The 13,185-nt window shown below is 42.7% G+C and overlaps 1 long non-coding RNA gene across 1 annotated transcript; it reads right to left on the bottom strand.

Annotated features, from left to right (window-relative positions):
* Positions 1-527: 527 nt before the first annotated feature.
* On the bottom strand, positions 528-2,854 carry LOC124320810. The gene is made up of 2 exons (XR_006914041.1): positions 2,497-2,854; positions 528-2,400 (listed from the first exon to the last, which is right to left on the bottom strand). It is a non-coding gene; the product is annotated as an uncharacterized LOC124320810 (long non-coding RNA).
* Between the last annotated feature and the right edge of the window lie 10,331 nt (positions 2,855-13,185).

A 13,185-nucleotide genomic window follows, 5' to 3' on the forward strand; every position in this document is an offset into this window, starting at 1 on the left:
CATGTATAGAGCACAGCTATAGCAGCAAATGTGTCGTCAGTGTTTCTCCTGTATACCGGGGAGGTTAACTGGTCTCGGCGCCACGCTGTGTGTCCTCATCTTCGACTGGCAGTCGCCTCTGTTACATGTTACGACACAATCCCCTCTCCTCCCCCACCTCTTCAAAAGAAACATTTTTGTAAAAAAGAAAAAGGAGAACTCGTTTCCGTTTGGCAAGAAATTCCCATGCACTTGCCCCCACCGTGTCGTGTTATTTCTATTTCATTTTATATATATTCGACGCTGCTGCTGCTGCTGGAATTTCTTAGATTTTTTATTTTTTTGTTAAGAGGTCTAGATTATATAATAAGGACATATTGAGAGGTTACCACTTGGCCCTGGTCTATTATATAGACTCTTGACATTTTATTTTTTCACATAGCCAAAGAAGAAGAAGAGTGGTGGTGGTGGGGGGCCATTTGGTAACCATCAGAGTTTGACCTCTAAGCGTTTTCTCTCGATATTATATTGAGCTTCTGCGGCTGCTGCTTCTTTTTCCGTTGATGCTCAAATTGCAGCGCCGGAGAGCAACTGTGTTCGGTTATGGAGGGCGTCGATCATCGGGTGCGAGACCTCCCCTCTCTCTCTAGCTCTCACACGGCACTTGTGATTATCTCTGCAACTCTTTGACTCTGAAAGAAGAAGAAGAAAGGCAAATCATGTACAAATGAAAAGTCTCTTATTCCCAGCTGTTTTGGGCTTATTTCATATTATTATTATCTCTGCACACACTCTATCTACGCCCTTTCTGTTCAGTGTAACCCAGTCACAAGATGGTGTCGTGTGTGTGAGGTCGTCTGCTTTTTGTTTTGTCTTTTTTTCCGAACGAAAAATAAAACCAACAGCCGCTTAAATAATAGTCAGCACGCGCTTCTGTGCCGCCCTCAACAGCACAGCCCCTCCAAATTTTTATTTTTAAAAAATTTATAAAAATAAAAATGGACGCGAGAGATGATGTGAGTGGTGCGCGTCCCTCATCAACGAGCGTCAGATATCCAAAAGAGGTTCTTGTATTATCCCATTATAGATGCGCGGGGCACTATATAGAAATATATAACTCTTATGGCTACTACTACGGCTACTATATACGCGGGAGCTCAACATTTTAAGGGGATCTGGCCAAACACTTGAAGGCTTGAACTCGTCACTTTGCTGCTGTCCGAAATATAACGCGCGAAGGGCCAGTTCTTCTTCTTCTCTTTTTGAAAAAGTCTTATCTATTTTGACACTTGAAAATCCCTTTTACACTCTTGAATAATTTAAAAAAAGGATTAAAAGGGGCTCCGGCCATTCGTTTTAGATTATTATATAGATGGCGAGTGTTGCTGGCGGACATGTCCTGTCTATAGAAAAAGGAAAACATAGGAGCAGCCGAGGGATTAGCGAGAGCAGAGTGTGTGGCGCAATCTATTATGCGTAATATCTTTAAACCGAGAAGAGCAGCAGACGAGAGCGGCCACGCCCAACAGCTATATGATAATATCGACCACCCTCTGTGTGCTGTGTGGGGCCCCCCGTGTTTCTTTAATAGCTACCGGTAGTGTTTTTTCTTCTATCTTTGAGTAGACACACTATCGACTTTGGGTCCGACCAACAACACACACGAAAAAATCAAATGGAAATTCATGGAAATCACTTGATCCCAGCTCACGATCGTCATTTTTTTTTCTTCTCTTCTGTTGGGATGAGGCTCTTTGAGTCTATTATCGCGAATAGAACGACCACATAGGCCATCACCAAGACCAGCAGCAGCTGTGACTAGTTAGAAAAAGTCTCGAAGCTTTTTTTGTGATATATTAAACGAATATAAAGTCAAGGGGTGTGTGGATCCTCACATTGAATATATAAATATAGTGACAACAAGGAAGAAAAGAAAGCAGGGGGGAGGCCCTAATACATCTAATATAAATGATGAACATTTGAACCGGTGCTGCTGCTGCTGGGGTGCAAAAAAGAAAAATCCAAAAAGGGCCGACCAGAGTGACTATCTCGTCCTCGGAGTTTTCTATTTTTCAAATATAAATATAATCTAGGAGCGCTCGGTATAGTGTAGAATATAAGGGGGGAGGAGTCCAGTGTTGAATAGGGGAAAAAGGGGTGGATATCTCTCTATAGTATAGCCTATATATATAATGTATAGGCCTATTTGACATCTCGACCTAAAAGCGCGCGCAATCTAAAACGACAGGGCGTTGCCGGTGCGGCCAATCTTCTTTTTTTTGGACAATAAATACTTGATACGTCCCTTTATATGTGCTATGTGCGTGGAAGACGTATATAGAAGACAACAGCTCACAACTGGAAATCAACTCTTTTATAGACAGCCGCCGCGCTCCGTTCTATTCCATCTGGTTGATCCGCCTATAATAAAAAAGAAGAGAAGAGTCAACAAAAAAATCGAAAGAAAATGATTGAATCTGCGTTCAGCTGGGAGATGTTAGACACAGTGTGTCATACCAGACTGTCGTCGTCTTTATCCGGAACGACGCAGGCTCTACACAGATGTATACAGGCGAGAGCAGATAGAAAGAAAAAAAGGAAAACATTTTTCTTTCGAATCTCGCGGGACCGATCGTCTTATGTTTCTCCTCCACAGCAGCCGCGACGTAGCACAGAGAGAGCTAGACAGCACACACACACACACAGACTGGAGGAAGTGAAAATCAATAACGTCTTTTTTCTATATATATATATATACAACACAGTTGGAGACGGACGAGAGAAAAAGAAGCGCCGGCCATTGCTCCCGAGAGGTGACACACAAGCGACTGTGTTTGGCTCCCCCTTTCTCTGCAGAACCCACCATGTTGTTTTTCCCTCTCCAGTGTAGATGGAGAGAGAGAAAAACAACAACTGTGTTGTCATTTTCTTCTATATTATATTCTGGTTTATAAGGACATGGGTCGTCGTCGTCGGGGCGTCCAATCATGTTAAGACTCGCGTCCGGCACAGCGCCAATCAAATCGCTCCATTTTTTCTTTAATAAAATAAAAAGGATAAAATATATGTTATAACTCTTTTTTTTTCTTTCTTCCGGAAACGAGATAGACATGGTTGGCGACACAACGCAGCCCAGTCACACACACACACAAATATGGACGTTAACTTGTAAGGCCTCGTGTCTCTGCTGGGCTTATATAAAATAGATATATAGGACTCGGAGGTGTACAACATTGTACGACTTATGTGTTTTTTTAGCTCTCTATGTGTGTGTGTATACTTTGTTTAGGTTTCGTATAGACATGACTTGCAGACGGTAATCACGTACATGATCGGTAGCTCTACAATTTTGAAAAAAAATATCGAATACTAATTTATATACCAATAGATTTTCTAACTTTCTAAATGTGACCCAGCTGTGTGTGCCCAGTCATTTGTGAAGCCTCTACTGGAGTGTGTGGATGAACTTGCAATTTAGAAGGTGAACAAACGTGAAAGGATTCCAACATTAATGAGGTTCGATTATGAGCGCCAGCAGTTTTGTGCTGAATCGCCTTTCCACGAATCGGAAACACTATAGACATTTTATTATTTAGACGCGTTGTTTCCACAGAAATCCTGAGCCATATAATACATTTAGATATTTGTATAAGAAAGTTCTCTCCTTTTCATTATCTACATGTCCAGGGCACAGCACGAAAACGATTAGTCTTCTCCTCTCCAAATGTAAAACTTTGATTCATTGTGTATCTCTCCTTTTTTATTCTTTTTCATTTTTATTCTTTATTGACAAAATTCCGCACGACCTCCGGGGTAGCAGCATATGCCACCGTGATATTTCCCGTGAAAACTCGTCGCCCAATACACAGAGGAGAGTATAGAGATGATGATTATAACATTGGATACAATACAAGAAATGACGTCACATGTTTATATCTAAACACGAATTTCTCTATACAAGGAAAAATCTTCAAAATTTCTTTTCATCTTCTTCTTGAGCTTCTTCGGGTCGAGCTGCTGCTGATGGTAGAGAGACGATTCACGGACGCATAAATAACGAAATGACGGGCCATATATATCTAAGAAGACGTGTAGGTAGCTCTAATACATACACACAGCAGCAGTCCAGCAGCGGATGCTGCTGCTGCTGGAATCCTTTCCATTCTTCTTCTCTCTCTTCTGGCTGCTGTGTGCTTCCGAGTATATCTACAAGATCCCGTGTATACAAATGTATATCCGTGTGTGTGTGTGTGTTCGCCTATAGCTGTGTGTCAATGTGTATAGAAAAGTCAGTCCATATAGCAGCAGCAGCAAACACACAAAAGGTGCTGGGAAACTATAATAAAGATTCCATTGAATTGTGGAACTTATAAGACGAAGCCCATGCAGCTGTGTGTTAGCCAGGGTCTATATATGTATGAAAAGAGTTTTTTCTCTTGTGTTTAGGCGCAGCAGAAAGACGACTATAGAGAGCTGGGGGCCCCCGGAATATATATCTCTCTAAGAATGCCAGCGCACAACGTATATACGTTGGAGAAAAAGAGCCAAAACAGAATAAGAAAGATATGGCTGCTTTTGAGGAGTGCCAACAAGGCAGAGCTAATGCGTTTCACAGCAGCCCAAAAACCCAAAAGGGGCTTTTCTTATACATTCTCTCATCGACAATGGAATATCAAAAGGAGGGGAGCGAAGGGGTATATTTTATTTTATTTCATTCTTCTATTTTCTGACTCTAAGGTTATCGGGGTTTCTCTCCTCTCTGCGTGAGGCCAACAGCTTTTGATGTTTGTCGTGTTGGGGAGAAAATCACAAGCTCTAATAGTATCGTCATACATACATCCCCCCTGGAAAAAAAACCAGGTTGTGACCAGCAGTCACATCTTCTCTGACAGTTTGATTCTATTGGATGTATGTATTTATGTTTGGCCAAGAGAGCATATCACGGTGGTCTTATCCAACTCTCACAGCGGGAAGGACCCTCGTTTTCATTCATGTAACTCATCCATTTACCTCAGTGTGACTTTGGAGTCTTTTGATTCTCTGTGTGCTGGAAAATCCAGCCAAAGGTTTTTCTTCCTATTTCTTTTTGGGGCCTTTTCAGACGCGTCAAAATAGAGAGTCTCTCCTGTGCAGCACTTTCTTGTGTTGGACCAACTGGATCTTTTCACTGGGACGCCCTCCCGCCGACTTTTTCCCCCCACCATCTACTATACAGTCGTACTTGAGTATGCATTCGACACTGATAGTCTAATGTCAGCCGATATAAAACATTGATGGATTCCCCATCGCAGCATTGGAAATGTAATGTAGATCTGGACTGCGTTGGGTTTCATTCACAAGACGAGAAAATGGCATACACGGAATGAATGGACATTCTTTTGGTTCGTCCTTTTCATTACGTGAATATAAAGAATAACCGAGACGGGCCTATATCTTATATAGATTGGTATGTGCTGTATGGGCCAGAAAAAGACGTTTGAGAATTTTTGGCTGCCACTCGAAATTGACTTTTTTTTTCTTAAAGAAAGAAAGAAAAGAAGAAGAAATCCTTTTCATACAATTACACACACAAACGGTCGACGTTATAAGGCTATATAGCGTCTCCGGATATCCTTTTCTTATTCCTCCCCAAATGTTGTGAGTTGCTCCTTTTGTATCGCTGGCGACTTTTTCTTGATGGATAGAAAATATACAGCCAAATGCCTTTCAACGGAGAGATTGACCCATCACAGCAGCAGCCACGTAACGAATAATAGAAGAATCAAACACACAAAAATGCGGATGGGGGGTCAGACGCGTCTATTGTCGTCGATATAGGCGCGTGGGAGAAAAAAAAGTGACGACTTCTTATACTGCGTCACCTGGACAGTTTTTCCAGGAGGGGGGTTGTGATGTGCTATTATGGCGTCACATTCCTCGATGGATTATAATAAACAAGAAACTGACAAGCAGGAAATGATGATGAGATACATTCAATAGGGGCTCAATGTGACGTGAGATTGAACAAACAAACTGTTTCCGGAATTCTTCCGTCTGTGAGGCTGTGTATATTTTTATATATATAATCAACGGCACACCTGGTGCGCGGATCGTCGTCGTTTCAATTTGGAAATGCGGATCGTCAATATGTTGATGCGCACGCCAATAATAAAACAAAATTTAAATAAGCGGAAGGAATTTATTATTATTTCCCCCCTTGGCTGGCTGGCCATCAGCCATCAGCCCAAAAGTAAAGAGAGAAGACATTCCCCTGGCAATATAAATCAGTGCCCGTAAGCATTTACACGCATCTAAATTTGTGCTGCTGTTATATGAGTAGACGCTGGCGCGCAACAGTTTGGGAAATGCGCCGGGGCCGCGAAGAGAACGGTCTGTGACGCTGTTTGACACCGTTCTTCCATGTCGTTCATTCCATTAGCAAATCGTATACAGATGAATGGGGGCGCGCGAGAGTTAGATATTTATATACATCTCTCTCTCTCTCTAGTAAATATATCTAGACAGACGGGGGTCTCATATAGTCTCCCGTTGGGAGCTAATAAAGCCTAAAGGGAAAAAAGATGGAAAAAGTCACAAGACACACCAAGCCAACAGCCCAACAGCCCAGCCAACTGCCAAAAGAGTAATAGAATGAAGAATGGAGGAGACGGCGCTGACAGACAAGAGTCCTAAGTGTCTGCCCTGTTATATGGAGCCGAGTATATGCTAGCTGCTGCGCCCCCGACCGAAGAAAAAGTTACTCCTCGTCTCTCTATACTGATGCTGTGTGGTGCTAAGAATAATCCTCCGTCTAATATATATCTCCCCCCTCTATCCAAGCAGGAGCATCTCTTTTTCTCTCGTCGCCTTCTCTCTGTACACACACACACACACGCAAACGGACACGTATCGTCTTTGACTTATTTATTTATATACATAGCGCTAGCACAGCACACTGAGCACGCGGACATAACAACGTCGTTAATCTCACTCGTATCTTTAGGTGGCAGGAGTTGAGCATCTCTATAAGAGACAGCAAAAGCAGTTCAGTCGACTTTTTCTATTCGGCTCGAATCACACAGACAAATAAATCTGAAATTAATACCCCAAGCACAGTCCAACACAGCATCGCCAAATGATTATAGATGTCATAAAAATTGGCATTAAAACTCTGGCGACTCTATACAGCAGGGAGTCGGTTTACATATATTTTATAGATTGTCTATATAAAAAGGGAAAAAAAAACAATTTGATTTCTATTGAATGGGAAAGAGTACAAAATAAATAAATAAGAAAATGTTGGAAATAGAAGAAGAAAATACACTTGGGATAGACTTTTGGAGAACATAAGCTGCTGCTGCTGGGGGCTATTGCTGCTGTTTTGGCTTTGCTGTATGTTTTTTTGCAGCGTTCACGAAACACGCTGACGAGTCTGGGATATAGTACACAAGGATAGGAAGGAAACACAGCTCTCCATAGAAAGATACATCGGTCTGATCGTGTCGGAACATCTCCAGGGAATTTCACGCCCTCCCGCACGACGACGATATTCCCTGGGCGACAACGACGACGGCCAAGAAAACATTTCAGCCAGCCAACAGCAAAAAAGAAGATAAAACTTATATCTCAAATGTGTACAACAACAACGACGACTGTATTATATTTATAGACACAAAAATAACAACATTTCTGGGTTTGTATATGCCAAAACTATACGCGCCAGTAGATCCGTCACCTGATTTTTATTTATTTCATTTCAAAAAAATTTGGAATTTCAAATGGGTCCGGAGTCTATACGTACACTAGTTAGTACATAACTATTTGACGTTTTGGCTGCTGTGGTCTATTATAACTAGTGTACCAGCCAAAAGATATGATAGATATATAGTAGTGTAGTCTAGGAAAAACACGAGCGAGATAATCACACCCCTATGTATATAGACGAGGGCCGGACGTGTCGTTATTATTTTATCCCGGCCAGCCAAAAGAAAAAGAAAAACGGAATTCCGGCCAGTGTATAGGAAAACACATGCTCCGGATTGTCGTAATGGCATAGCGACACACCATATCCAGCAGCTATAGCACAGCTAGACCAGTCGTAGAACTATACTGCGCGTGTTCAACACATCAAAATATGTGTCGACATATTTCTCCGACCAAAGATAATGAAGACGTTGATGAGTATGCGCAGCATCAACTTTCTTTGGCCTTTTCTGTCTTCGCAATTTAACAAGGTGACGAGTTTCGAAGCTTTTTCCACCCCGGCCCGGGGGTTCATTAGTGCTTGCTGGGCGCCCAGCAGCAAGCACTAGCAGCGGGGGATCATCATCATCATCATGCCGGAATGTCTGCTGCCGAGAAGGATATGACGGATGTCGAGATTATATGCTGTGGAATAACTGCGCGGGGGAAAAAAAGAAAAAGGCGCGTGTTCGACCAGATAATAACACGCAAGAATAACTTCTTCTTTTCTCCTTTTTGTGCTTGTGTGTCTTATATGATTCGTCTTCATTATTTACATCGCGGCGGGGGCGGTGACAAGCTCTTCTCCCACTCTTCCGCCCGTTTGGCTGCTGCTACTGCTGGGCGCAGCAAACGGGCGAAATCAAATCTCAAATGTGACACGCCAAAATGTTGCTATGGTGGTGGTGTTAAATATACACACGCAGTTAAATACAGAGAAGAGCAGCACAGGGTGCGCGTGAAAATCAGGACGCCATAGTCTCTCTACACGCGTCGCATCGCCAGCAAAGTTATGAGGGAGGAGAGGCTCGTTAGTGTCGCCCAACACAAACTGGAGGGCAAAAGAAAAGAAAGAAGATTTTCTAGCGCGTTGGAAAATAAGGAGAGAGTAGCTGCTGCTGTGTTGTGCATATGTATATACGCGACACGCTGTTATGACAGCCGTATAAATTCCCGCGTGTATATTATCACCCCCGCCACCGTCGTCGTCGTCGTCGTCGTTCGTTGTAGGAAAGAAAAAATAAAAACATTTGAGTTTCTTTCCAGTGAGGTTCTGATGAGAGCAGGGACTCTTTTTTTTTTTTTCAAATTGTGTTTATATAGACGGGCGAATGCGTGTAATAACCGTAAAAAAGCAGCAGCGACAGAGACTGGCGTTGTTGTGTGTGTGTGTGTAGAGTCGAGTGCCTTTGAGGGACGAAAAAGAGCACACGCGTTTAGAGAGAGTTAGAGCTGTATAGCTGCTCGTGTGTGCTCTTTTGTGTGATCGGGAACAGCTGATGATGATGACGATGGTCCCCTCTCTTTCCAAAAACTTAACCGTTTGGATGGCATTGCACACACATAGAAATTAATGCGGTTAATAAATTGTGTCGCATTGTTATTGTGTGATTTTTGGTGCACAAATAATTTTGAAGAAAAAAAGTTCGACTTTCAGATATACATAATACTATAGATAAATGTGTTTAAACAAACGACAATGAATAACAATTGGAAATGAATGAATATAAATATCCAAGCGTTTTATGGTGGCTTTTTTATTATCATTATTATGATGATATGGGGTGGACTATATTGACCCAACAGCAGCAGAGTGACAAGATAGACGGAGCTGCTCCTCTATGTACACACTAAATGGGAGGCTGTTTTTCCCATCGGGTGAACTCTGCGTTTGACCTTTTCACGGCTGCGCCCATCCTATAATAAAGGACATCATCCAGCAGGAGCTATAGCGGAGAGAAGGGAGAGACAATAAGTCGAAAAACCAGAAGCATATCGACGCGAAACCCTACGCGACACCAGATCCTCTTAGTTTTGGGTTGGAAAGAGCTACAGAAAGAGACAGAGGGGGACGAGCTAGCTAGAGAGACAAGTATTGTGTCCTTATACTTATTATAGACGGCACCAGCCATCGAGTTGCGTAACTGAAAAAAAAATAAAACGCACAGAGCACACGCTGGGGGGATATTGGGAACGAACAAAAACATCGGCCGACCCCAGCAGGAGCACATGCAGCGATGGATAAAAATCCATCGACACGAATTTCCTCTTCTTATAATATTCTCCGTGTTTGTGTTTGTGTGTGTGTGTACACAAACAGCCGTCATATTATATTATATGTGTGTCTATACTGTGTGTGCTGTTTGATCTGCGTTTCGCCTGGCGGGGGGTGAAAAATCTGGAAAAATCAAATATAACCGAAAAAGAACAAAAAAAGGAATCCGACACATTTTATTCTGTCGATATTATATACAAAAGAGCTGGGCGAAATCAATAGATATTCCAGAGATGGCCAGCAAACCGCATATCGCATATATATGAATGCAGCTTGTTTCTAAATGTGTCAGACACAATATCCAGCAACGTCCTTTTTGCGAATAGAATGGGACCCTTTCTCCCCACTGTACCTCAATATCCGAAAGAAAAAATTCAATCAAAAATAGACACACACAGACGAGAGCGGGGAAGCTTCTGTTGTCGTCCAAACGACAGGATCAAGTTGGGATATAATATTGAGATGGAAGGGGGGGGGGGCCATAGTCTAATACTATAAAGTGAAAATTATATCATTGAACGGGAGGATCATCATCATTGCTGGCTCCCCTCTTAACTCAACGTGCGTGAAATCCTCTTCTTATTGAGGTGGTGGTGGGTGTATACAATAAAAGCGGGTGGGATATATACACAACAACAACCGCCCACATCTAAAGTATCTGCTGTGCGACACACACACCCGGCAGCAGCAGCACATATATATAGAGCGGAAGAATAAAAAGAAAATAAGAGCAGCAGCACGTCTACTATATAGAATAGTCTAGCTGTGTAGATGTGACTTTGGCTTATATTTAGCGCTCGCTCCTGATATGTCATATTGACTGGCGGGTGTGTGCGACTGCTGTGCTGTGCAAGAGTACGCGTATATTTGACAAGCGCCGAAAACATTGAATATGCATGAGCGACACACTCCTGATGAGTCCTAGACACACAACAGAGCACAAGCCAAAGTTGGATCAGATCTGTGTGATATTATATCTCGTGTGGAGAGATATAAACAGATAGATGTGTATGTGTCTGTGTGCTTATAGACAAGCACTATGTGTGCGTCCTATAGACACAAAGGGAGTAGGATATTATAAGGACGGCCAATATATCCATCCATCTATTCCGGCCAGCGAGAGTATAGCTATATAAGATGACACACACACACATAGGCGCCCAATGACTTCCGACCATCTGTTCCCCCTCCCTTATGCAAACGTCGTGGAATTGCTGGGCGCCGAGAAGATCGTAGTTTGTTTCACGCGACGCCCCGGCACGTCGTCAACTGTTTGTTTTTCCCAAAAAAAGTAATAATACAACGATTGTTTCTCTCTACTACACACACACAACATCGGCGCCAGTTTCAAAAAAACATGAGAGAGAGAGAGTCGAATAATAATATCCCTTCGGGCGCTTTGGGTTACCACAACGCCGAAGAAGAAGATTCGACATGAAATGAAATAACGTTTCGGCGAAAAAAGAACCCAAAAAATGTTATGCATATACTATAAAAATAAGAGACGGAGAAGAAGAAGATACTTTTTGTGTGTGTCTCCTGTGCGCGGATAGGAAAGAAGTCGGGCCGCCGACAAACACGTAAAAGGTGGGGCCGGTGTCAGCCGAGACGGCCGGCGGAGGAGGAGCATCAAAAGTCTTGTGTGTCATAGGGAAGGTAACAAAAAAAGATAGACACAAGGAAAGAAGAAGAAGAAGGAAGAAACGCGGATCCGATTACGTCGACAAGTTCGCTTACATGGCCGACGACGCGATATTTGTGATGTATTATGTCAAAGAATTAACAAACATCAAACAAGGTCTAACATTCTTCTTCTGTCACTTTGTCGTTTTTTTTTCTCGTTTTTTAGCAGATAAATAGGCGGACAGCGCGTTATTATAATTAATAAATTCTTATTTTTGTTTCAATTATTTCTGCTGGACAGGGCCGTCATTCGTAAAAATAACCACCAAATGTATATAAGTTTGCCAATAAGATAATCGAACGGCCGCAGTCACTTTTAACTCGGATAAAAAAATAATTTGATCGAGTCAAAACGTATGGACATGTGTGGAACTTGATACAATTTTGGGGGCTTTCTTTTCTTATCTCTCTTAAATTTATATTTATTGGGAGATGCTTTGGATGTTGCATAAAAGGCGGAGCCGATTGGCATCTCCAATTCGGCCCGTTGCTGCGCGCTGTCCACAGCGGGCCAAAGGTCCGTGCGCCGCGCGTCATTCAGTCGCCGCTGCCAAACTCGCTGGTTGGGGGGAACGACTATCCTTCTATATCCTATCGAAACTATTACAGTTTTCTTCTTGACTTGAGCTGGAATCGATCCTGGGCGGCTGGAAGAAAATAAAAATAAATAAAAATAAAAATACCTCGCAGCGCAGGAAAATGATCCGATTTAATCAGACGGACCTACTAGGAAGAGGCGGTTCCCATTGGCGACGACGACGACGTTATAGGATCTCTATCCATCCATCCATCCATCTCGTCGTCGTCGTTTCTACAACGGCGCAGCCAGCCAGATATCTTCTCTCCCAGCGCCACTTCTATTATATCAAAACCGACACAGACACAGCTCGTACACACACACACATAGATCCTCCTTTTAGGGGCTGTCCCGCGTGCCAATATAATTTCCTATAGTCCGTCTCGGTCGCCAGGCAGTAACACGAGAGTGGCATCTCTAAGGCATCTCTCTCTCTCTTTCATTATTTCTGCTTTGATAGATATAGAGAGATATATATAAGATCTATCGATTGTATTATATAGTAGACAGTGTGCTGGGCCAGCAGATTCATCGGCCGTCTGGTAATTCAAAACGAGCCCGGCACAGTTTCCTTTTTTATTATTTAGTTGAAACAAAACGATGGCGTATACAGTACACTCCATCTTGTTAGTTTTAGAACGGGCGTTTCATTGGTCCACCACCACCTGACGACCGACGGGTTTGTCGGACATGATGAAATCCTTCACTCCGCCCACCGACGCGACGTCATACACACTCTTGATCGTCCATCATCATCATCCGCAGTCATTTGAATCTGCTGGGCACGCCTGGCTGCATGCGTATTATATATGTTGGATAGACATCAAATAATCAGAAAAAGATATTTTTTATATGTGTGTGTGTTTGTTTAGTCCATTCCAATCACGTTGGAAATGCGCAATCGAGCGAGATATAATAATGCGAGAATGCTGGAGGCCGTATATCTTTG

This window comes from Daphnia pulicaria, chromosome 1 (genome assembly GCF_021234035.1).
Source record: "Daphnia pulicaria isolate SC F1-1A chromosome 1, SC_F0-13Bv2, whole genome shotgun sequence".
Classification (NCBI taxonomy): domain Eukaryota; kingdom Metazoa; phylum Arthropoda; class Branchiopoda; order Diplostraca; family Daphniidae; genus Daphnia; species Daphnia pulicaria.